The sequence below is a fragment of the Periplaneta americana genome, chromosome 12, assembly GCF_040183065.1.
Source record: "Periplaneta americana isolate PAMFEO1 chromosome 12, P.americana_PAMFEO1_priV1, whole genome shotgun sequence".
NCBI classification, from domain to species: Eukaryota; Metazoa; Arthropoda; class Insecta; order Blattodea; family Blattidae; genus Periplaneta; species Periplaneta americana.
Genome location: NC_091128.1, coordinates 77,766,968 through 77,793,638, shown reverse-complemented (window position 1 = coordinate 77,793,638; position 26,671 = coordinate 77,766,968). Strand labels below are relative to the sequence as shown.

The window sequence follows — 26,671 nt, the reverse complement described above, 5'->3', positions numbered from 1 at the left end:
GCAAGCTATAATTTGAAGGGTATGAACAATGAGTTCCTCTTAACATTCCCGCTTCTGTTCAGCCGTAGACAGAGAAACTTACTATGGGGGTGAAAAAGAGCCAGTTGATAGTGACTCATTGTGTTGTGAGACATGGAATCTGTTCAGATAGATACGTTCTTACTAATGTAACTTCAATTACAAGTTTGTAAAGTATTCTTCTTCTTACAGTAGGGTTTACACATTACAATTGAAGAAAATATATTTTTAAAGTTCTCCAAATATAATGTGAATTTTAATATAGCCGGCCACCTCCGGTTACAACAATTCTTTTACCATTTAATAAGCTTACAGCATCATTTAGAATGTTGAATCCCCTTTTTAAAGTTTGCGCGTTCTTGCGCATTTATCAATAATTAACTTTTTTTTAGTGGTGGGACATAGGTAACTTTTCCATATTTGGCTTAACAGAAAAAAAGAATCATGGACTAAGAAAGTTTTTAATCACTTGTGAGTGTTTCAGGTCTACAAAATTATTCACATGACATCGACCATCTCGTTAAAAATACATTGGACACATTTTTATTTTTATAATTTTGTCCAGCTAGATTTGCGTTAATGCGTACTGTGTTTCCTTCTCAATGGACAATTTGAAAATTATATTCACTGTGCAGCCTACTGTTACAAGTCACATAACAATTAAGAGGTTTCTGTTTGTTAATATATTTTAACGTTTAATATCGTAAATTTTTCGATATAGAGAAAGTATATTTAGTTCAAAATGAAATGTATATTATGTACGAATATGTAGGCCATTCTTTTTAATAAGTTGCGATTGTAAGTTACCATTGTACTTCTGCTTGATCAATGCAGTAGCTCGGTTCCAATTCAATAAGCCTTCGTCTATACTCGTATATATTACTGTATATTTCACCATTATCTTACAGTGCTCCAAATCCTTTACCCTGCTCATAATAGACAAAATTTTGTGGATCGTATGCGGAGACTGAAAGGAAGACGAGAAATATGAAAAACTAGAGAATGCTAGATTTGCAGCGAAGAACCTGCCCTTGAACAGAACACACTGAAAGAATAAATGAATGCCGTTGCTAAGCAAATGACGTCAAATGTTGATATTTCCGTAACATTCCTTTTTTCCATTTGACACTTGAATAGGCTACAAACGTTCCACATTAAAAAAGGCACATTTTTCTGTTTCCAGTACACGTGTAGGGCATAACAAAAAATATATGATGTATAATGAGAATGGATACAGATAAATAAAAAAATGATGAGAAAGGAGGATAAAAGACAAAAACTTGTGCTGTTGGTAAAGTGGATTGACAATTCAAACGGAAAAAATTGAATTTTTTACGTTCGATACGAAAATATTTTGATGTGATATTTCTAGTCGTATTTGCATCGAGCGTGCAGCAATTGAGGCCACTGAATTCAAACGCCAATTACCATTGCTGATGTATTGTTAGCATATCACAGCTCGTTTCCATGAGAACATTTTGTATGCCATATTAATTTATTGGTTAATCAGCCTCTCTCAAGAGCTTGTTTACACCAGTGAGTGGGAGAGGGACGCCCACCTGTCCCAAGGAAAACAGGAATTTAATTAACAGGAGTGACATTTTGTGCACAAACAAGCGGGTTGATCTTTGACGGAGACATTCGCTTTAGAACTAATTTGATTTTTTTTTTCTTTTCTTCGTCTTCAGCGCTTTCTTCCTGAAGCCATGTTTATAAAAGAAAGTGGGCGCGCTATATAAAACTAAGGAATAGCTTGTAGCTAGGTCTTTTGACTTAAGTAAGCTGTCATGGAAGACCATGCTCTGCCTGATTTGTTCGTAATGCTTCGGGCTGAGTGAAATCGCCATTTAAGGCTCACAAAAGTAATTATGTAGGTTGAGTTCTTTATGTATATTTCTTCCTCATGCGTTTGCTCGAGTCGTGAGTAATTGAACTAAAAATCAGAAAATTTTCATGAAATTGCAAAATATTCTATTTGAATTTATAATATTATTTCATTCAACAACTCAAAAATTTATTCGCACAACTTATGAGTACGAGATGAACATAAACATTTCAATCAATAATAGTTTTCTGCCCAAGGGCAGATCTTTTACTATAAACCCAACATTCTCCAATCTGTTCTATTTTCTACCTTCCTCTTAGATTCCGCATACGATTCATGTATCCTAATGTTATTTATCATTTATCTTCTTCTGCAACGAATTTTTCTCCCGTTCACCATTCCATTCAGAGCATCCTTCAGTAGGCAATTTATTCTTAGCCAGTGGACCATCCAATTTCTTTCCATTTCCTGTTCAGTTTCAGATTTATTCCTTCTTCACCCACTCTTTCTAACGCAGCTCCATTTTTTATTGTCTCTTCATCATTCTACATACCCACATTGCAAATGCTTCCAGTCGTTGCTCTTTGTCCACACCTGTGGAGTAACGGCTAGCGCGTCTGGCCATGAAACCAGGTGGCCCGGGTTCGATTCCCGTTTGCGGCAAGTTACTTGGTTGAGGTTTTTCCGGGGTTTTCCCTCAACCCAATATGAGCAAATGCTGTGTAACTATCGGTGCTGGACTCCGGACTCATTTCACCGGCATTATCATCTTCATTTCATTCAGACGCTAAATAACCTGAGATGTTGATACAGCGTCGTAAAATAACTTACTAAAAAACATCGTTGCTCTTTATTTCGTCGTAATGTCCATTTTCCTGCTCTGCACAATGCCATACTCCACACAAAGCACTTCCCTAGTCTCTTCTTTAGTTCTTTTCCGAGAGTCCTAAAAGATGCTCTTTTTTCTATTAAAAGCTTCCTTTGCCATTGTTACTCTACTTTTGACTTTATGGCAGCAGTTCATGTTACTTCTTACAGTACATCCCAAGTAACCTAGACCTATCTGAAGTGTCCATTTGTTTCATTGCCTCATTTATAATTTGCACGTTTCTCTTCTTTATTTATTCTGATCACAATGGTCTTGTTTGCATTATCTTCATCCTATACTGCTCACAGCTGTCACTTAGCTCCAATAGTATTTCTCTTAATGTCGTCTCTTGTTCTGCTAATAACGCCATATCATTAGCAAACCTTACCCACTTTATTCTTCTTCCTCCTACTATCACAGCTCCCATGTTCTTAAAACATTTATTTATTTTATTGGGTTATTTTACGACACTGTATCAAAATCTAGGTCATTTAGCGTCTGTATGAAATGAAGGTGATAATGCCAGTGAAATGAGTCCATGGTCCAGCACAGAAAGTTACCCAGCATTTGCTCGTATTGGGTTGAGGGGAAACCCCGGAAAAAACCTCAACCAGGTAACTTGCCCCGACCGGGATTCGAACCAGGGCCACCTGACACGCTGACCGTTACTCCACAGGTGTGGACTTCTTAAAACAGTTCTTCACTAAATCCTACAAGTAGATGTTGAACAGGGTAGGTGATAAAGTGCATCCCTGTCGTACTCCTCTCCTTATTCCACTTCCTTCTTATACTTCTACTCCTATCCTGACTTTGTCTCTTTGTTTCGAATAAACATTAGTGAACAGTCTCCTGTCTTTTCTATTTTCTTCAGGATCCCCATCAATTTATTCCAGTCCACTTTGTAAAATGCTTTTTCCAGGTCCACAAATACTATATATACTTCTTTATTCTTCTATAGTTATATTTCTTCAATTTTATTGCTCTTAGCAGTCCAATTGCATCTCTCGTACCTTTTCTCTTCCTGAACCCAAAATGATATACGGACTTGAATAATCTACCATTAAAATAAATGGTAATAATCTAATGTCCTAACATTGGTCATATGCGGGTACTAAGAAGAAGACGGAAAATTGGGAAAATTGGAGAACGTTGGTGTTTTTCTGTGAAAAGCCTGCCCTTGGGCAGGAAACTATTAATGAATTAATGAACGAAGGAATGAGAGAACGAACGGAGTGAGTGAGTGAGTCGGCCTGGGTAGCGCGTCAGTATAGAGCTCGAGATTGCGGGTTCGATCCAGTCCCAGGTCGATTGCATTTAAATGTGCTTAAATGCGACGGGCTCATGTCAGTAGATTTACTGGCATGTAGAAGAACTCCTACGGGACAAAATTCTGGCACATCGGCGACGCTGATATAACCTCGGCAGTTGCGAGCGTCGTTAAATAAACCATACAAAAAATGGAGTGAGTGAGTGAGTGAGTGAGTGAGTGAGTGAGTGAGAGAGTGAGTGAATTGATAGATAAGATAAAATGTATTAGGCCTACTGAAATGTCCTACCTTGGCCATATTAAGTTAATACGAATAAGTATTACTGATCTAGTGTCTCTAGTAAATAAACTATATTTAGTGTCCATATTTAAATACAGTATAGGCCTATGTTTTTTAGAAATTCGTACGTTTCCTGTAGTCGATCGATTTCACATGTCGATCACGTCCTGGTTTTGTGTTTCATTATGGCGACTCTACCTTGGTAGTTCAAGTCGAGCTTACTGTAGTGTCCCTCGCACAGCGCAAGAGTAAGGATTAGAGACCGGCAAAGCAGACACGACTCACGCCCCTAACTGCCTGCCGTCAGGTCTGGTTTCCGATGCAGCTACAAAGCAAGTTAAAAATTAGGACTGGCCCATTCAGCCCAGGTTTTATAAGCCCAGTCCAGACGGGTCCCTAGAAAGCCTGCCTGTGTGTTCGTATTGTAGAGTGACTTGCATTCAAAAAAAAAATCTGTATTTTCTGGGAAACATACGGCAGAAAATTCTTGATTAAAGAAACATAGTTTTACAATTTATTGCACTACAGAATTTCATAAAATAATAAGATAAATATTATAAATTTCATTTCCTGCAAAGAGTATCTGACTCAACAAAATAGTAACATTTCTTAACTTGTGACTAGTTGAGAGGAGAGGAGAGGAGAGGAGAGGAGAGGAGAGGAGAGGAGAGGAGAGGAGAGGAGAGTAGATATGTTGAAAATACATTGGTAACAATTATTATGAATATCAACAACTATTATAGAAAAAATTCATTTTACCTTTTTCCTTATCAACAACTAAAAGCCTTATGAAGACATGTAAAATGTAAAACAGTTTTTAGTTCTACAGAATATTGATTTGCTATTCAACTACTGAGGGACAGAGTTATTTTTATTTCTGAAGCTTGAAGGTTTAAAGGTTTCCATTACATTTATATTACTATGATGAAAAGGAAAGTGCAAGTAATTTATAATAACTGTTAGAATTTAATAGATATTACTCTAACGATAAATAGTTTTCTTTATATTTATTACCGGTACATTTCAGAAGACGATAAATTATGTTTCCAGTAGTTTGTCTTCATCTAACTTATATGCTTCCTTTCAGGTTCGGATGAGACTTGGTTGATATTTATCAAGCATCTGAAAGCAGCACAGTCTGGCGCAGGTCGGCGTACCAAAATAGTCCTTTCGGGTCACTACCAAGACTGTTTGTGGAAACGAAACTGCCTGCCTAACTGTGAGGGAAGGTTGAGTGCTAGCGAACGATATCGCACGTAAATCCCATTCACGAAGGTAAACAGTCATGGGCAGGCCTGAATGAGTTTTTGTCGGTGTGTAGTAAGGATCCCTTGTCTAGAGAGGACTGCAGCCCTCCTCACCCTTCTCGTTCTCTTTAGGTTTCTAGCATCTCCAACAACAGTGTCCTGCTGTTGTTTTGTGAAGTTTACGATATTCCCCCTGTGATAGCTAGTATGTTACTCCCATTTTCGGCCCGTCGCAACGAATTTATAAGAATAATAAAAAAATTAGGGAATTAGGAAGATCTATAATATTTTTAGATTAAATCATATTCAGTGTAGATCTGCATTTTGTGTTCATAAATTTCTTTAGTCCACTAATGTTCAACCCGAGCTCTTTGTGTAAGAGTGCTCTCCGCTGCACACGAGAAGTTTTAGAGAACAGGTCCAAAGACATTCGAGGGATAGATAGACTACCCTCGCTGAGCGTTGAAGTATCTCTGTCGTCACTTCCCCCCCCCCCAAATGCTCTTTGCGGCTGCACACTATTTTTGACATGTCCCATATTCTAGCTGTGAAGCAATGTATGAATACCATGGAACGTAAATAAATACAAATACAAACACCGAATGAAAATGCTATTTACTTTTTATATTTACTAACTTTCGTTGATTGTAGAAATAAAAGAATAGCATGAAATATAAAGTTAGATATATGGAAGATATGCTCTAATGAATTGAGATACAGTTAATGCATGTAATTAGTAGTCTTTTTCGAAGATATTAATGTATAGGGTATGGTATAAGTTTTAATTACTTCACATGATACACACAGTTTTGTTACTTGTAGTATACACGTACTATATAATTTTCCATTGAATGATAACAATTCTGTTTCTTAAGTTTTCAGAAAGAATCTCTACAACCAAATGTTCCATGCAGTAAAAATTCTTGAAATTTCACTTCTGCTTTTTCTATTAAAGATCTATGTTTAAGTCCACACCTGTGGAGTAACGGTCAGCGCGTCTGGCTGCGAAACCAGGTGGCCCGGGTTCGAATCCCGATCGGGGCAAGTTACCTGGTTGAGGTTTTTTCCGTGGTTTTCCCTCAACTCAATACGAGTAAATGCTGGGTAACTTTCGGTGCTGGACCCCGGACTCATTTCACCGGCATTATCACCTTCATATCATTCAGACGCTAAATAACCTAGATGTTGATACAGCGTCGTAAAATAACCCAATAAAATAAAATAAAATCTATGTTTAACACTTGAATAAAATTTCAATTCTGAAAACCAAATTAATGAGATCATGGACGAATTATATGGACAACGAGGATTTATTTTCCGTAATTCAAGAGATATTTTAAGGATAAACATGTTTTACAATTGTTTTATAATAGTTTAATAGTTATAAAATTTCATATGCTTCAATCATGTTCTCATCTTCATATAATAGGCCCTAATAATAATAATAATAATAATAATAATAATAATAATAATAATAATAATAATAACCGTATATTAACTTTGTGTCATCTTAGTTCGGAAATGTCCTATACAATAGCCCCGCTTCGAACTGGAGGTGAACAGACCGTTTGAAATTTCAGCGGGAATCTTCCCTCTGTATGAAAAACAGTATAGGCTAGCTTGCTGTTCTCCTTTCTTCCACATTGATTAATTTATTTCTATATAGTAATAATATAAATGTAGAGTATATGGGTTATGTATATAGAACAGGCATTCAGAACTGGGCGACAGTTGTCGCAGACGTTATAAGCCGGAGTACGGTACTCATCTATGCCTTTAACCCCACGCGTCGTTGACATGATAGGGTAGAGGGGATTTGTATTCAGTGTCTAGTGCTACATGGTTGCGAACGGGTCACGGAGACGTCATTCAACGCCGGTGGATTGTGAAAGAAGAACCAATGCTTTCCCCATGCTTCCACCCCTCTCTCTCCCAGTTCTGCACTAGAATATTAAAGAAAATATACATTGCATTTTATTACTTTAATTCAACGTTTAAGTCGGCCTGATTGGCGCACTTGGTATGGCGCTGGCCTTCTATGCCAGAGGTTGCAGGTTCGATCTCGGCCCAGGTCGATAGCATTTCAGTGTGCTTAAATGCGGCAGGCTCATGTCTGTAGATTTACTGGCAGTAAAAGAACTCTTGTGGGACAAAATTCACCGGTTACGGTGATATAACCTCGGCAGTTGCGAGCGTCGTTAAATAAAACATAACATAACATTTTTCAACGTTTAACGTAATTGTTGGAGTTTCCTTTAATCTCGAGTCATATTTGTTTAGTCTGCGAGATCGACACCGTTTATCACTTGTCCCTTCCTCATGCGAATTCTGTACACTGTAGCCTACCCATCATCAGATCAGAAATTCAACACTCAATGTGTGTCAGATGTACAGGTTAAGTCTTGTAATCAATAATGGAAAGACTGCGGATTCGAGACTTACAACATCCATGTTGCTTTAATGCACGTGTTTTAATGCGAGCCCACGAAACATTCCACAGAATTCTCCGTCATTAGTTCTACGGTATTCAATACAATTCCGGAAACTTCAGATCTCCTAGCTTTTGTTAGAGTAAGATTCATTCAGGCAATGTTCACCGACGAAGAATAGTGGATATTTGAGATACTTTAAAGGGCAAAGTGTAGACTATGCACAGAGACGTCTGAATGAGGAACATTTCAAAGAAGAAATCATTTTCGCTTGAAATTCCACTTCGTGGCATTCCAGGTGAAATATGCTGGAGAGATGCTGTAAATGTATGACAGAAAGAGGCCAGCTTTTGAGAGTGTATAATAAAATACTCAACACTTGCATCTTAGACAATTGTAAATAAAATAATCATTATTATGAGTTAGCATATTGTTATTCAGAGCTAATTCTCAATGAAGTTTGTTTCCTTACTGTCACTTTATATATCTATTTTTTCTAAATCCTACTTGATGCTCAGTTTTTACCGCTATGTTACTTATAAGGTACAAGTAAAAATACACTTGTGCCCATATCCAACGTACAGTACATATTTCACCAGTAACAATAAGGTATTTAATTAATTATCACGATGACGTAAGGGCAAAGGTATTAGGCCTATGTGAAACCGGTTCTATGTCCAAATATGAATTATGTCGGTGTCTCATCTCTGAACGTACCATATTATTTTCAGAAATTTTAAAACAAAGATAGAAGCGTCTCTCAACATTTTCTAACATTCTTTGGTCACCTAATAAAATGCAGAGTTTCTCGTTTTCAGTAAGAAAAGGCACAAGTAACTCATTCTAGATATAGGCTATATAATTTTCACATCTAACCTTGCGTTGAAATCTCTTAGAAATAGATACCAAAACTTTAAGGGCTTGTAATAAATGCAGCCTATGCTAAACTGCTCATCATTTTGTGAATTTCTTCTGCATTAAAAAAATTGCGAAGAATAATTCTGTAGTGCTCGGGAAAAGTGACACAAGTCAGTTTCCACAAACCTTTTTTGATAATTTATTGACAACTTACGGAACATCTGCTCGCTTGGAAAAAATACATAGGTATTCCTCCCATTACAATAATTCATACAGAAAAAAATCAAATCGACATAAACCAGTGTAAGTTGTCAATAAATTATCAAAAAAAGTGTTGTGGAAACTGACTTATGTCACTTTTCCCAAGCACTGCAGAATTGTACCCTGTGAAGATTAAGTTGAGAGCTATTAAGTAATTTCGATTTCAAGTACAGATCAGTGATTTTTTATAAAATTATTATATCTAATAGACACCATTTTCGGAATGTATCACAGATGCAGGATATAAACAAAATCTGACAATTAGTTCAGGAGAAATCACTGTACAGACAGACAGACAGATAGACAGGCTGAAAATATTTATTTACATAAAAATATGAACATTGCAGAAGAACATAAAATATTTATTTATTTTTGTGCAACGAGAAAGTAAATATACGGCTTTGAATAAATCGATGTAAGCAAATTAAAATAAATATTGCAGGAACATCATATTGACGTTTCGCTTAAAAAATTAAACATATGACGGTAAAAGGCAAATATATGTAAACACACAAAATTGTAATTAATGACTGAACAGAAGAGATACATTTTACCTTTTAAAATAAAAAATGGTATGGAAGAAATAATTGAAAAATATAATACATTAAATTCCTGTATAGGAAGATCTTTTGAAATATCACTATAAAGTAAGTAAAGATGAGAATGCATAATATAGGCTAAGCTAATATCAAAATTGGCACTCCTACGTATATGACAGTGAAATATGGACCATAAGATCGCAAGATGAAAGGAAGCTAGAATCAGCAGAGATGAGATCCATGAGATAAGCAGTGGAAGTTACGTTCAGAGACCGACTTAGAAGCCAAATGATGGGACAAAATTAAGAATATATTTATGATTATCACTTTCATATGTTAAATGTAAACTAAGTTTGTAAATACCTTGTTGACTAGTTTCAGTAGTAACCATCTTCAGAATTAGTTAGGTTCTTGCTTCTTTCGATTCTTCATTTGTTTCTCTGCAGTGTGCGTTTGTGTTACGTAGTGTGGAGTCAAATAGTATGTATGTTCTGAAATTCAGTTGTGTACTGAGGATTTGTTGTGAATGTGTTTCTGTGTGTCTGTATATTTCGTACTATTGTAGTGTGTTTAGTTTCTGGTTTTTGGTTTGAAATGTAGAATTTTCATGTCTATGTCTATGTTGCTGTAACTGTGATTGGTGTTTGTGATGCATTCTGCGTATGTGTTGTGCGATTTGGTTATGGCGTGATGTGTTCTTTGTAACATGTTTGAAACGATCTCCCTGTCTGGCCGATGTAGAAGTTGTTGCAGCTATTGCATGTGAGTTTGTATATACCTGTTAAGTTGTTGAGATGCTTTTGTAGAGTATTTTGTATTCTGTATGCTATGTTGTGATTTAATTTCCTGAATGAAAATGCGAACTTGTGTTTTGTTTTTGCATGTTAGTGTGATATATTTTTTGTGCTGTTGTGTTTTTGTCGTGTTTCTATGTTCCTGTAATTATGTTTTTTGTCTATTATTTTGGGTTGTATCCATTTTCTTGTGCTGTGTATCTGATGATATGAATTCTTCATTGTAGTCTTGGTGGCTCACTGGTATGTTGAGTAGTCTGTGTATCATGACTCGAAATGTGGCATGTTTGTAATGTGTTGGGTGATTAGTTGTATTGTGCATGTATTATTGTTGTTGTGGGTTTTCTGTAGATTTTGAACTTGTGTTTGTTATCTACTTTTGTTATTGTGATGTCTAGAATGTTTATGGATTTGATGTTTTCTATTGCTAATGTTGTAGTGTAGCTTTAATGTATTTTGTTTATGTGTTGGTGTAAATTTTTAATCTGTCTTTTGTTTCCTTTGCATAGTATTAGTATGTCGTCTACGTATCTGAGTGAGTATAACATGATGTTGTCTGCGTATTTATTGTTTTTGTTTAGAATGTATGTCTGGTCTATTTTATATATGAATATATCTGCTGAAATGCTGGAAATGCTGCAATTCCATTACTCTCCGAACGTTAATTTCCAGATTCATACTTCAACTGGTGGAAAAATAATTTAATTCATTGCATCTTCTATAAAGCTGGATTTGCACATTTCGCTTTCATTGGTGATATACACACCTTTAAGAAGCAGTTGGCGATTGGGGACTTAATTAACCATTAAACTCTATCTTAAACAGATTTGTATTTTCTACCTGGGAAAATTCTTTGTTAAATGTTTCTCCTTTCCTCTGGTAACTCATCCTTTGTCTCTGTAATTATATTAATTAAAAGAGTAAACAGGTGTTTATAACATTTTACAAAATGTATAACAGTTGCATCCTTGTATGTTGGGACATGGCGACAGAAACAAAGTACCTTCGAAAAAGACGCACACAGAAGAATTTTGGCGGCTAGTCTGCCCCCTGCAGTGCTCTTGAAAGTGTCTTTTTCCGCGCACAATAATTATCCCTCTTTACGTTCCAAGAACAAATTGATATTATAAGAGCGCTTGTTTGCAGGAACAAAATGAATAGCGATGTGCGCGCGGGTGCTGCACGCGCCATCTAAGTTTTCTTTTGATGTCTCTGTTACTCTGATCTCCCTTACTGCCTCACATCTTCTTCCTGGAACACAGCGAAACAACAACTCATTGGTTCTTTTTCTTTCCCTTGTAACAACACGTCTTCAGTCGCTTTATTCTTCATTCTATATAACTACTGACAGCTGCTCTGGACTTCCAGTTAGTCTTACACAAATACTGTATATTTTTATAGCTTCACTTTGAATCAATGAAAAACTACATATTATAGAGCAATTCTCATACAGTGGAACCTCGATGCATCGTTCCCGTTATCTTCGTTTTCCCGCCTTTTTCGTCCGTGGTTTTTTTCTCCCCCCCCCCGGGAAAAGTCCCATATAAATAATGTTATATTTCCCAGATCCATCGTTCCGTCCACATCTGTGGAGTAACGGTTAGCAAGTCTGGCCGTGAAACCAGGTGGCCCGGGTTCAATTCCAAATCGGGGCAAGTTACCTGTTTGAGGTTTTTTCTGGGGTTTTCCCTCAACCCAATATGAGCAAATGCTGGGTAACTTTCGGTGTTGGACCCCGGACTCATTTCACCGGCTTTATCACCTTCATCTCATTCAGACGCTAAATAACCTAAGCTGTTGATAAAGCGTCGTAAAATAACTTACTTACTCCATCGTTCCCCGAACTACTGGGTGTTCAGTTCAAAATATGTCATGGCTCGCTGTATGCCGTCACGTGGCTAGTCGATGAGCCTAGAGAATTCAATCTGTCTACACTTCCGCAGATGTGTATTACTTATCTGCTAGAGAAGTTGTCTAGCAAGTACGGCGTTCATTCAGAAGAGTACTTACCGATACGTACGGTAACGCCGGTAGTGGCAGGAATGTGAACTGTTTCGAAACATGTACTGAGGTGAGTTTTTTCTTACTGTTGGGATATAGGGAGAGGGTTAAGACGATTACTTAAGTATTTGTTGACAATAACTTCGGCGGTCAACATGGACACGGAGCATTTGATTTGTATTGTGGAATGTTACCGTACGCAACCGATGATAACAAATACCCTGCGTACGACTTGGCCTCGCAAAACACAGTTCAAAAGAGGTTATGGTAGCACACAGACTGTCATCTGTTGCCACGACGTTCAAGTTATACCGTACACGTTCTCAAGTTCAGATTGAACGTCTTGATTAATAGGCAACTTCTCTGACACAAAAGCTGAAACTCGCTTCAAATCGCTGACTCATCAACAGTGATGTCATGACACACTTTGAATTGAACACCCAGTATTGTTTTATTGCATTGATCGTTGAGAAATCACAGTCCCAACGCCATATTTTCCCGCATGGATAGTTTTATTTTACTTTTAAAGGGCGAACTTCTTGCTCTCCATCATTATCTTTGAAGCAAGGGGACGTCGGAAGTTGCGATCCGGAGACTGTGTCAAACTTCCCGGAGAAACGTAAAATGTATTACGCCGCCATGATACATGACGTGATTCGTTATCTCATTACAGCGCGCGAATTCTCCACGTGCGTTTAGTATAGTCTGCTGATGCGGAAATTCTATGCTATGAAGACATATTAGATTCTGAAAAGAAATGTAATTTTATAGTAACTTATTGATTAATCATATTTTTCCACACAAAAGCGATGTGGAAGTGTATAAACACTTGATACAGTATTATTATGGAATATATTACGCAGTCGTCTTATCTAACGATATTTGTCGTCTTATTGCTGCGAATTGTTTACAGTCAGCTGTGCTACAACACAGACGCCGATCTCCACAGTGGCAAGTGTTTCTGTATATTGTTTATATGCTTAGAAACGTACAGGAGAATTATCTTTGTAGGGTTACTAGTTACAAGTTCCGACATTATTTTCATGCGTATGTTATAGGCCTAATTTGTGACGCAGGTTCTAGTCGTATGTAATGCAACAGCTTGGGTTAGGCTAATGGAAGCCCGTTTACTTGGGAATGGATTTGTGGTAACACTTATATACATTCTGAACGTATCACGAATCTAGGTTTATGATTTTCTCATACTTCATTTCTGTCTAAATTATCAGTAATGACTAACATCTCATAAGAAATAACGATCTAATTTCTAGTGTGTACGTCATCCTCATCACATGCATGACTTGGTACGATGGTGTGGGAGGTGGTAGAACTACACCTTTCTGTTTACTTCAGTATCGTTCTTATCAGAACTATAGAATTCATTCATAAAATTTGGACGAAAGTTAATTGCAGATCCTTTTCTGCAAGAAATTGTGCACATATTGTTCTAATAAAGGTACATTCAGTGTAATCACTAAAGCTGAGACATCTAGGACGTTTGTCGTTAAGTTACGTGCACCCAAACTATAGCATAGCAAGTAGAGAGAGTAGGGAAGGTCAGTGTACAGACTCTGTACGCTGTTCTACAGGGTAAACAACAGAGAATATGGTGTATACTCACATGATAAATAAATTGGAGCTCAGGTTACGTCATCAATACTGGATTGTCGAGTCTGTTGCAGTAAACACTACCTTACGTTTTGATTACGTCTACAACCCTTTTATTACATGTAACAAAATAGACTGCAGCATCCAGTCATGTCCACCATCTCGTTACAACGGGTTGCGGCGGTAGAGGGGAGCCATTTCACTGAATTTAGTAACTCGACCTGGTGCCTTAAAATATACATATTTCTATCAAATATGAATAAGGTCTCGCTCACCTCATTGAATATTACACGACTAGTCTTAACTAGTCAGTTGTATTATTACTGATAAATACGAGAAAATTTCGTACCGGCACCGGGAATCGAACCCAGGACCTCTCAGCTTTGCGCGCTGAGCGCTCTTTACCAACTGAGCCATGCCGGGGCACGATCCACGGCGCCGTGCCGAACCCCTCTCGTAGTGCTGTTTTACGGCTTTACTACCTGCATTTAAGACGATGCACGTCATATGTATGCAGGAGCGCATATTAAATGACTTTGTTGCCGTATTCAACATCAGTTTAATGAAAACTGCAAACAGTGTGTGTGTATATATATATATATATATATATATATATATATATATATATATATCAAATATGACTGAGGTCTCGTCCATCGTCTTAAATGCAGGTAGTAAAGCCGTAAAACAGCACTACGAGAGGGGTTCAGCCGGCGCCGTGGATCGTGTCCCGGCATGGCTCAGTTGGTAAAGAGCGCTCAGCACGCAAAACAGAGGTCCTGGGTTCGATTCCCGGTGCCGGTACGAATTTTTCTCGTATTTATCAGTAATATATGTATTTCTTTGAAATTCGATATGAAACTGTTCACATCACTGTAGCAGGAGTGAACTTGATCGGCTATTCGATGTAGTCCATAACTTTCGGCTAAAGTAGCTACCTGAAGTTCCTTATCTGCTTTTAACATGTAGCATCCGTGATGAAAATAATTACATTCTCATTTTTTAATTTAGTTTTTTTTTTGTTTTATTTAACAACGCTCGCAACTGCAGAGGTTATATCAACGTCGCCGGATGTGCCGGAATTTTGTCCCGCAGTTCTTTTACATGCCAGTAAATCTACTGACATGAGCCTGTCGCATTTAAGCACACTTAAATGCTATCGACCTGGCCCGGGATCGAACCCGCAACCTTGGGCATAGAAGGCCAGCGCTATACCAACTCGCCAACCAGGTCGACTTTTATTTCGTCTGGCCTTAGGAGTGTCATAGGGGTTTCAAAAACTTTGATTATATTTAAATGATCCACTTTCTCAAGAATTTCAGAGGTTAATAAAAAAAGTTTTATTGGGTTTGTCTGGTGGAAGAATGTTCGTAACAACGTTTGCAACAAATCGTCCAGCGGCGTCTGTGCTTTCATCGATGGAAATGTCCACACCTGTGGAGTAACGGTCAGCGCGTCTGGCCGCAAAATCAGGTGGCCCGAGTTCGAATCCCGGTCGGGGCAAGTTACCTGGTTGAGGTTTTTTCAGGGGTTTTCCCTCAACCCAATACGAGCAAATGCTGGGTAACTTTCGGTGCTGGACTCCGGACTCATTTCACCGGCATTACCATCTTCATCTCATTCAGACGCTAAATAACCTAGATGTTGATACAGCGTCGTAAAATAACTCAGTAAAATAAAATAAAAAAATCGATGGAAATACATATTTTACTATGTACTATACTTAGTCTTATGCGAGATATAACATCATAATAGCATTTCGGTATATAGTATTTCCGTAAAGTTGACTGACTAGGGAGTTCCCTTTTCACGTATTTTCAACGTTATTTATTGGTATATTGACACATACCATTAGTTCACATAAATCGTGAAAAAAATATTTTTATGTCGTACACATTGAATTCTAACTTACATGCGATTCTTGTCCTTCTTCTTCAGTTGAAACTGTCATCTGTGCTTTTGTTTTTTCGTATTACAATGTTGTGTTACGAATTTACGTTTCGTACCTTTAATTTCTGTGGTACATAAATTTCATAGAGTATTTACCCCACTTACTGCGAAATGTTGTGTGTCTAAATTCCTCCATCAACCTGTTTACTATTGATATAATTGATGATTCTGCCATTATAAATATTACACGTTACATAAGATAGATAATACAACCCTGAAGGTCTGTTCACTACACAACATAAATTTGTTCTGTTGCCTGAGTCGCATGCCTGTACGCATCCACTCCCCCAACCCTTCATACTATTTACCTTCGACAAACATCGCAATACAGTTAACTTGATATCGTCCTGCAGTCCTAGATATCTCAGCTTTAGTAATCACTAATCATTCGGATGTTCATTTGATACCTTATTTAAGCAAACAATAGATTTTTAAACCAAGTTTACAAACAAGAATAAAATATTACGAGAAACGTTCATTATGATTTTATATTACTATATTATTGTTAAAAATTAAATGCATCGATTATGTGGGTATTCCCAGTTAAATTATCTAGAGAACAGTTGGATACGTTCATAACACTATTATACGCCTAAATACGGTAATCTTAATGGTTTCCCGGTATTATCGTTTTTCCCGTATTTATCGTTTTTGTTCCCTGTTCCCCCCCAATAAAGATGGATCGAGGTTTCACTGTATATTTGTAAATTTTATCTTGAACACGGGTCTGATTATTTTGATAGAGTGTGATGAATCTACTGAGAGAAAACGATTTAGCTAAGTCTGCACTTTGGGAAAATTTGTATATTGGGTTAAATTAAACGAGACATTCTTGTGTATTTGTAAATTTTATATCATAAAAGAGGTGTAAGGATTTTGATGATATGGGGTGAATTTACCGTTTTCGGGTGCGAGAAAACAATTTAGCTAAGTCTCAACTTCGAAAAACTCATTAAATTTATGTTTGGGTTCCCAAAAACTATTTAAGTAATCATTAAAGATAACGAGTTTGTAAGAATTATAAACGAGTTTCTCGAAAATTCAGTAGGTATAATGATTCTTTAAATCACTCATTATCTTAATCTCTATCATGTGGGGAGGATGCGGAATCCATAACTCTTCGTAAATGCGCATAACTATCAAAAGAATGCAGTTTTCAGCATTACTTATACCCAGTTACTTAAAGTTTCAGTACTTACTAGTAAATGGTAGTACACACGGAAATGTTTTTGTCACTAGAATGAAAGTATTTATTTATAAACTAGCAGTAACAGCATTTACTACATCGTTATTCATTGATTGTGGTTCTGGCTATGTACAGGTGGTTATAATTAAACTGACGGTGTTCAGCGTGACATAGCACGGACCGTAATAATCGTAGGAGAGTGAAACATCGTAGATACGCTAATTAAGCAATGCGCTCGCAAATTATACGAAAAAATTAGTTCCAAGTCCTGCCACCAGGTGAAAATATGGCGCTCTAAGCAGTCAGAACGTGGTATGGGCGCAGGAAAAGGCAGAAAGATCATACACATGATAACGGTGGTTCTGGCACGTTTATTAGGAACTATGATTACGAACACTTTTCAACATGGACTTCCGCCTCATCAACATGTTGCATCCGTAACACGGCATGGTCGACAGTTGAGCATATCTGGTGAAATCAGAGCGACATGTCGTTGTATGATAGCCTTTAGACCCCATATGTCCCTGATAGATCGATCTTTCAAATATCTCCACAACTATAAGTCACATGGATTTAGGTCGGGAGACCTTGCAGACCACGCATCTGGAAATTGCCTAGAGATTATGCAGTCATTACTGAACGTTTCTCTCAGCAAATCTTTCACCTGGCGAGCGACATGTGGTGTTTCCTCATCTTGCATGAAAATAATGGTGTGGTCAGTTGTGTTCTTGCAAAGCTGGAATCAAGTGTTGCACAAGCAGGTACCTATAATGTGCAGTTGTCATTGTACACCTAACAGGCCAGTGAGGTGTCATCTCCTCAAAGAAAAACGGACCAAGAATGAAGGATCTTGTGAAACCATACCAAACAGTATGTAAACTGAGTGCAATAGTTGTTCCTGCACAACATGTGGACGAGTCTAACCCCTATAGGTGACAGTTTTGTATATTCACTGCACGGACGAACATACTGACGTCAGAATACAGACAATTGCACGTTCTGACTGCTTACAGCGCCATATTTTAACCTTGTGGTAAGATTTGGAACTATTTTGGCTTAATTAGCATATCTATGAGGTTTCACATTCCTACGATCATTACAGTCCGTGCTGTGCCACGCTGAACACCATCAGTTTATTATAACCACCTGATACATCTATTATCAGGTAGTACATCTCACTTGACAATATGTGTCAGAGGAAGAACAATTGTTTGTATACATCTAAATTCTGACTAGCATAATATGTAGCTAATCGGCGATGTATGCAATGGAGGGGAAAAGAAACTGGCCACACTACCCCATTATCTCCTGGTCCAGTTGCTTTATAAATGGTGCCATGTTAGTATCAATTGTGAGGTTCAGACCTGTCTCCGCACAGTTGACTAAACAACAACAACTCACTGTTTGCCTTTGAAGAGTTTGTCCGTCTGGGATGAGGTATCCTCCTCATCGGTGGTGAGAGGAATGGTGTTATGTTATATTCTTATCGCTTGCTTGAATTACTATTGGGTACTGACAACTTAATTCAGATGGAGAGCATGTAGCAATCGTTTCGTTAACACGCAATCGTCAGTAAAATAGGTATTATAAAGTGCATGTACAAGGTAAGGCATGGGAACCAAGTGTTTTTGGAATGGTTTGTACTCGGTCATTATGAAAGGGAGAGACGTGCGGCATGTGACATTCCATTCCGTGGCTCATAGAATTTCACCTGATGTGGGCATCATGGAGCAGTGGACGCATGCTTTCCAATGATTCTTTTATTACGAATGGCGAGAAGGTAACCATGATACGGCGTGAGTTTTGCTACAGATTCAATATTATTCGAAATGATTCAGTTTCCATGCGTGACACAATCTTATGTTGGGTTAACAATCTTCGAACTAAAGGCGCAATACTGAATAAATAACCGCCAGCCACCAACGCAGAGTGTGTACTCCAGAAAATGTTGAAAGAGTCAGACAAGCGATACTGCCCGGCCCAGGACGCTTTGCTCGAAGACATTCAACTGCACTTGGAATCAGCAATCGTACGATGGATTTTACATGACGATTTGCATTTACACCCATACAAGATGGGTGGCTGTTTAGAAGTTCAACGTAAGGGATTATCCCAACGATGAATTTCGCACAGGAAATGCTTGCACTCCACGAGCAGTCTGGAAACATGAAGATTGCAATGAGTGATGAAGCCCATTTCCACCTTAATGAAGCTGTTAATAGACAAAATTTTCGGTATTTGGCTGCTGAATTAAAGGACACGGTACGTCAACATAACACTCAAATCAACAGAGATCTCCTGGAAAGAGTAGAGGTCAATTTTCGTCAGCAACTTGAACACTGTGTCAAAGCAGACGGACATCACTTGCCAGATGTAATTTTCCGCTCATAATTGAAATGATATGTTCTCACAAATGTTGTCTAACAATAAATTGTGTTGAAAACAAAAACTAACTATTTTATGATTATTTTAAAAACACTTGGTTCCTATGCCCCACCCTGTATTTTATCTTTCCACAGTGGCGGGAGTAGAGCGGAAGCGGCAGTACACAACGGCAGCTGCTCGGGCGTACGAAGATAAAAAAAAATATGTGCACTATACAGAGTGAAAGTTCACATTTTTAGAACGAATAGCTCATGTTGTAATGTGACAAAAAAGTACAATACCACTTTGGTGAAAATGTCATAGATTTTTCAGAAAAAAAGTCCCCCCCCCCAAATGTTTATCAATCTCTTATTCGGTAACTATTGGGAGTAGGATCGTGATTTTTGTCTATATCGATAGGAAATATAAAAAAGAATCATTTATCCCTTTGGCGTATTTCAATAAGGTGAACGATGTTCGTGTGAATGTAATTTAAAAACCACTCATTTCAAGCCACTGAACGTTGCAAACAGATGTGTAACTTCGTAGCGAGAGAGGAAGGCTTGCGTACAGAGACAGATCTGAGTTCGTTGATCTCTTACATCTTTATTACTAGAATAAATATTACTGTGTCAGCGGCGATGTTGCCAAACTGCTGAAATTTCAAACTTAATTTTGTAATTAGCCATGCATTTAATTGCAAAAGGTAATGTAGGTTTTTTATTCCTGTAAGTGTATCCTAACACCCTTTAAATCTGCGGAATTATTTCACTTCCACCAGAGTGCTGCATTGGAGTTAAATCGCTCGCTTGAACTCGGTCGAATGTCGCACCCTCGAGCGAGATAAGATCGGTCGTGATACGCTCTTAATAAATAGAAGCACAGTACAAGGTCATCTCACCAACATGTCTTATCTTGTATGGAAGGCGACAGATAAGATGTATATATGTTTTGCCCACACGGTAAAAATAAGGCTTTATTTTTTGCGTTTATGACAAATGTTAATGGAACAGTCTAATGCAACGTACCAAAACAGTAACGTGAAGTTATAAATAACATCGTATGAAAAACTTCGATATACAGTTATTATTGCTAATTAATAATTAGTCAATATTTGATTAACCACTTTATATGATAATATGATAGGTCCATACATAATGTTCCGCCTATACAGGGTGTTTCAAAAATACGGGGCATAATTTCAGCTATGTATTTCCCTCATGTAGAAAATCAAAATAGTTCATTACAACATGTGTCCGGAAATGCTTTATTTCCGAGTTATGGCCTTCACAACATTGAAATTCACCGGAACGTTTTTCTTTCCGCAGGTCGTTGCCGTCAAAGGAAACATTAAGAGGGCACTCTGACAGTTCATTCCGAGGCGAAGGTTACATTCAGTGTTGTGTAGGCGTTAGACTGTGCGACATGTATTCAAATCAAGAGCTGGCAGAGATACAATTCATGTACGGTAAGGCGGACGGCAATGCTGCGCTGGCTCATCGTTTGTACCAGGAGAGGTACCCACAGCGACAATGTCTAGATCGGAAGACATTTGTACGTCTCCATTACTGTCTGTGCGAGTATGGAAAATTTAACTCTACCGGTTTGGGAAGGGGACGACCAAGATCTACAATTCCGGAAGTATAGGAGGAGATTCTGGAGGCTGTGAACATGACTCCTTCTATCAGCACATGAAGGGTAGCGTTGCAAGTCAATGTTCCTCATACGACTGTTTGGAGATTGTTGAAAGAGTATCAATTGTATCCTTATCATTTGCAACGTGTACAGGCCCTGTCACCGTCCAGCAGATTACCCTGCACGAGTTAGGTTCTGTCAGGGGTTCTTGCAGCAGTGTGGTGTAAATCCGAACTTTCCTGCCTTAGTATTATTTACAGATGAAGCACAGTTCACACGAGATGGCATAACAAATTTCCACAATCAGCATGTATGGGCGTATGAAAACCCACGTGCAACTGTTCCATCTCATCACCAGGTGCGGTTCTCTCTCAACATGTGGGCCGGTATCATTGGTGATCGATTAGTTGGACCCCATGTACTTGTAAACAGACTTACTACGGGGCAGGCGTACACAAACTTCCTGGAAAACACCATACCTCATGTTTTAGAAGACACTCCACTGATCAATCGTCAACACATTCACTTCTTGCATGATGGCGCTCCTCCACACTTCAGTCGTACGGCTCGCCGGTACTTGGATCGAAGGTTTCCTGATCGATGGATAGGTAGAGGTGGCCCAATTGCTTTGCCTCCACGCTCACCTGATCTGAACCCTCTCGATTTCTACTTGTGGGGCCACTTAAAATCATTGGTTTATTCGTCTCCGGTGCCTGATTTGGAATCCCTTCGGAATCGAATTGTGGCATGTTCTGAGGACATACGCAATACTCCTGGAGTTTGGGATCGTGTTCGCAGGTCAATGAGTCATCGATGTGAGGTCTGTATTCAAGCAGGAGGAGGACATTTTGAACATCTTCTGTAATGACAACGACCTGCGGAAAGAAAAACGTTCCGGTGAATTTCAATGTTGTGAAGGCCATAACTCGGAAATGAAGCATTTCCGGACACATGTTGTAAAGAACTATTTTGATTGTCTACATGTGGGAAATACATACCTGAAATTATGCCCCGTATTTTTTAAACACTCTGTATACTGCGACAATGTAGAAAAGTTTTACAAAATATTATTGATATACAGTAGCAGTAAATTAATAACAATATTAGTACAGAGATAACATTACATAAAATATAATAAAACGAATAATCACGCTGCACAACTGTCACAGACGCAAAAATTGATACACTAATTTTAGAGATTATTATTACTAGAAAACTTGATACGGTTCTTGCATTATCGTGATTGTGTTTTCCGTTTATAATAATTACATTTACATCTAATAACATCTATCAGATGTGGCAAAAACAAAATCACTTCTGTTTGGGGGGGGGGGGGGAACATTTACCTACAACATCTATATTACCGGTACATTTTAAAACAACTTTTGTAGTTGTACTATGGAGAGGTTAGTTAAACACTGCAAAATTTTGAAATGATAAACATCTATGATGTTACTACACAGTTCATCACTGTAACAAGAACGAATGCCTAACGCTCGGCTTATACCGTTCGAGGATTTATTGCTAGCAACAATTTTACCCATCGTGCATGTGCGCTATCTATCGGATTATGCTATGAACTACTTGGCGCTCGAGCGAAAACGTCTGATGGAGACCTCTGACTTCCACCTTGTATATAAATATAGGCCCAACTCATATTAGGTTAAGCCAGGCGCACGTTTTTCGTATGGTTGTTAGAACTATGATTGCTGCTATCATGTCACGTAATGTGTACATTCCTTCCAGAGACAAACTCAGAGTACGACAGTAATACGTCACGCTGGCACCGTTTTGGGTGAATGGTATTGAAATGGAGAGTGACAGTGGAATTATGTAAAGAAATGGTTCAACTCAAAGACAACTCTCACGAACTTTCGTTTTGGTTAGGTTACGGTGGCTACGGGCGGGATAGGACGACCCTTTGCACGTCGGCCATACTGAGCCCTATTGTGCACTCCGAAGTGTATGGGATGAATATGGATGAGGGTGTACCAGCCCACCAGCCGCATGTGAACCCTCATCTTCTCACCCAATGGGGGCCTTCTACCCTTCCCCGCTCTAAATCCATACCGCTGAGATGACCAAGGAGCACAGGATCCATTCCTACGGCCCTTCAAAGGTGTCGAAGAGCCCTTGGAAGTGCTCTTAAGGAATGAATCCTGGCAGAGATATTGTGGAAGGCTGAGAACTCAGGAACAGTTGTAGAGAGGACGTCCCCTCCCGTAAGCGGATGAAGACATGAGTCTTGACCTGAATATGGATATTGAATGAGGTGAGAAAGGTGAATTTTATGATATGAAAATCTAAATTCTTTTTCTATACGACAGGGGAAGGGAAAATGGACCGTGGCAATGACAATTCCAACCCAGCATTTGCTTAAGTAACTGTAGAAAACAACAGAAAAACCACAGTCAGGTTGGTAGATCCGGGAATCGAACCATGGACCTCCCGAATTCAAGTCCCATGCGATACGCATGAGCCAACTCGCTCGGTCAACTTTCGTTTTGTCAATAACAAATACAAATCGGCTATTAAAGAAATTCTAAATGAAGGATTCAGAACCATAGTGGGCCAAGCGCCATTTATTAAAAACGGAGAAAGCAAGGGTTAAAGTTAGTGAATGCCATAGTTTAATGAAGATTGACATATCATTTTGTTTTAATGTGTATACTTTATATTACTTGCTATATGTTTTCATTGAATTATTTTAATAACTTCATTTTAACCCTTGTTTTCTACGGTTTTAATAATTGGCGCTTGGCCCACTATGGTTCTGAACCCTTCAAATGTTTCCTTTGTTGTCAAATTACGCCTCTTAATTTTGGTAATGTTTTTTAGTGTAATTTTATTCTGGTGTATATTTATGTATTTACGATTCGTGTGCACTTTATTCTTCAAAAGAATTATCAGTCCGACTAGCTTAACGAATTCCCAGTACAGAATTAAATTGTTCACATAAGCGACGAGGGGGAATGATTGGTATCTCTCATTGGACTAGCGATGCTCTAAAAGTCGGGAAGGTGGGCGTGCCGGGATCTGCTCCTGATTAACGGATCTGTTTGCAAGTTCCAGCAGGTTTTCATGAATATTGCAGGCGGCGAGTTGTTTGAGAGGAGGAGTCCACTCAACTTCTCGCAAGTTCACTTTGCGGTTGTAACTTGGCAAAGCCACATATTGGAGAAGCGGCTATTCGACCAGGGGGCGCTCTGGCAGCATGGGAAATGGGTCTCCACGGTGCCGTGTGCTGATCATACGTGTGCTGCTTCTTGCAATCCCCGTTCCTTTCCCCTTCCATGTCCTTTGCTCTTCTCTCCCTCCATTCCTTTCTCTTTCTCAAACGTTTCCTTTTCAATCGTCTTCCCGATTCTTACCCTTTCAGCATTCTCTTCTTCTCGTCTTTAACTCTTCTCTTTGTTAATCCCTCTTCCCTTTCTCCCCTACTCATATTTCTTCCTCTCATTACAATTTCTTCTTTTAATCCCTCTTCCTCTTTCCGTTCTTCACTTTCTCTTCTTTCTTCCACCTCCCACTGAAAGTTCTCTTTCTCTTCGTCACCATTCTTATATATTTCTCTTGCAATCTTTTACCTGCTTCTTCCTTTTCATCCTCCTCTTCTTCCATGGGGAAGTGACGTCACGTAAAAGTTTCCCTATGTTCCTCTTGTTCTCCTTTCGTCACATTGTTCCCCTTCTATTCCACTTGTTACCCTAGTTTCCCATGTAGTCTCTTTCTTGCTTTTGTATTCTCCTCCCTCTTGTACCCTTGTATTCTCCTGGCTCCCCTTGTGTTCCCCTTTTTTCCTTTTGTATTTATCTTTTCCTCTTTCTTCCACTTGAATTCCCCATGTTCCTTTGTATCCCCTTGTTCCCTTTGTATTTCCGTTGTTCCCCTTTTATTTCCTTTCTTCCCCTTGTATTATCACTGTTCCTATAGTATTTCCATTGTTCCCCTTATATTTCCCTTGACACCTTTTATTTCCCTTGTTCATCTTGTATTTCCCTTGTTTTCCTTGCATTATCCTTGTTTCTGTTTTATTCTTCTTGTTCCTCCTTTATTCCCCTTGTTCTCCTTGTATTTACTTTATTCCCCTTTTATTCTTCTTGTTCCCCTTTTATATCCTTTCTTCCCCTTATATTTCATTTGTTCATCTTGTATTCCCATTGTTCATTATGTATTTCCCCTGTTCTTTTTGTATTCCCCTTCTTTCCCTTATATTCGCCTTGTTCCCCTTCTATTCCTCTTGTTCTCCTTTTATTCCCCTTTCCCCCTTTTATTTCCATTGTTCCCCTTTTATTTTCCTTGTTAGGGTTTATCCTTTCATTCCCCTGATTCCTCTTTAATTCTTCTGGTTTCCCTTTTATTCCTCTTTTTCCCTTGCATTGCTATTGTTCCCCTTTTATTCCCCTTGTTGTCCTTTTATTCCCCTTTCTCCTTTTATTTCCATTGTTCCCCTTTTATTTTCCTTGTTAGGGTCTACCCTTTCATTCACCTGATTCCTCTTTAATTCTTCTGGTTCCCCTTTTATTCCTCTCTTTCCCTTGTATTCATATTGTTCCCCTTTTATTCCCCTTGTTCTTCTTTTATTCCCTTTCTCCTTTTATTTCTATTGTTCCCCTTTTATTTTCCTTGTTAGGGTCTACCCTTTCATTCCTCTGATTCCTCTTTAATTCTTCTGGTTCCCCTTTTATTCCTCTTTTTCCCTTGTATTCCTACTGTTCCCCTTTTATTCCCCTTGTTCTTCTTTTATTCCCTTTCCCCCTTTTATTCCCATTGTTCCCCTTTTATTTTCCTTGTTAGGGTCTACCCTTTCATCCCCCTGATTCCTCTTTAATTCTTCTGGTTCCCCTTTTATTCCTCTTTTCCACTTGTATTCCTATTGTTCCTATTTTATTCCCCTTGTTTCCCTTTTATTCCCCTTGTTCCCCTTTTATTTCCCTTTTTACCTTGTGTCCCCATTGTTCCTCTTTTATTCCCCTTGTCCTCTTGTTTTCCCCTTCTTGTCTTGCGTTGCCCTTGTTACCTTTTTCTTCTTGTATTCCCATTATTCATTTTTGTACTCGTAATTCCCTCGACCCTCTTCCCTCTTATATTCCCCCTATTTCCTTTTTCCCTTGTTCCCATTTATTCCCCTTGTTCCACTTTTATTCGCCTTGTTCCACTTTTATTCTCCTTTCTCCGCTTTTATTCCCACTGTTATACTTGTTGGAGAATCCGACGCACATCTTTTACGAGACGATTCCCGAAAGTAAGCCTCCCTGCGACCGTTTACAAAAAAAAACAATTCTACGGAAAGATCCATCGGAACAGATAAAGCTATTGTTGAACCACATTTCAACACATTCTCCACCGGAACTGACACCTGTCATACCGCGGGATCGACAGAGACATGCAGACGGCTGTCACACACTATAACTTTAAGACGAAAAATTATATTTTAAGATTTAATTTTAGAGATACTTTTATAGAAATATGGAGGTATATTTTTCAAGTCAAACAAAATAACAAATTTCTGTTACGAAGAAAAATTTCCTAATAGTCTAA

At 38.4% G+C, this 26,671-nt stretch overlaps 1 protein-coding gene and 1 non-coding gene across 4 annotated transcripts in view; both read right to left on the bottom strand.

Annotated features, from left to right (window-relative positions):
- The window catches only part of LOC138710585 (cardioacceleratory peptide receptor-like), a 684,299-nt gene that overhangs the window by 419,956 nt on the left and 237,672 nt on the right, over positions 1–26,671 (bottom strand). The window lies entirely within an intron of this gene.
- Positions 14,342–14,418, bottom strand: TRNAC-GCA (transfer RNA cysteine (anticodon GCA)). The gene has a single exon. It is a non-coding gene; the product is annotated as a tRNA-Cys (tRNA).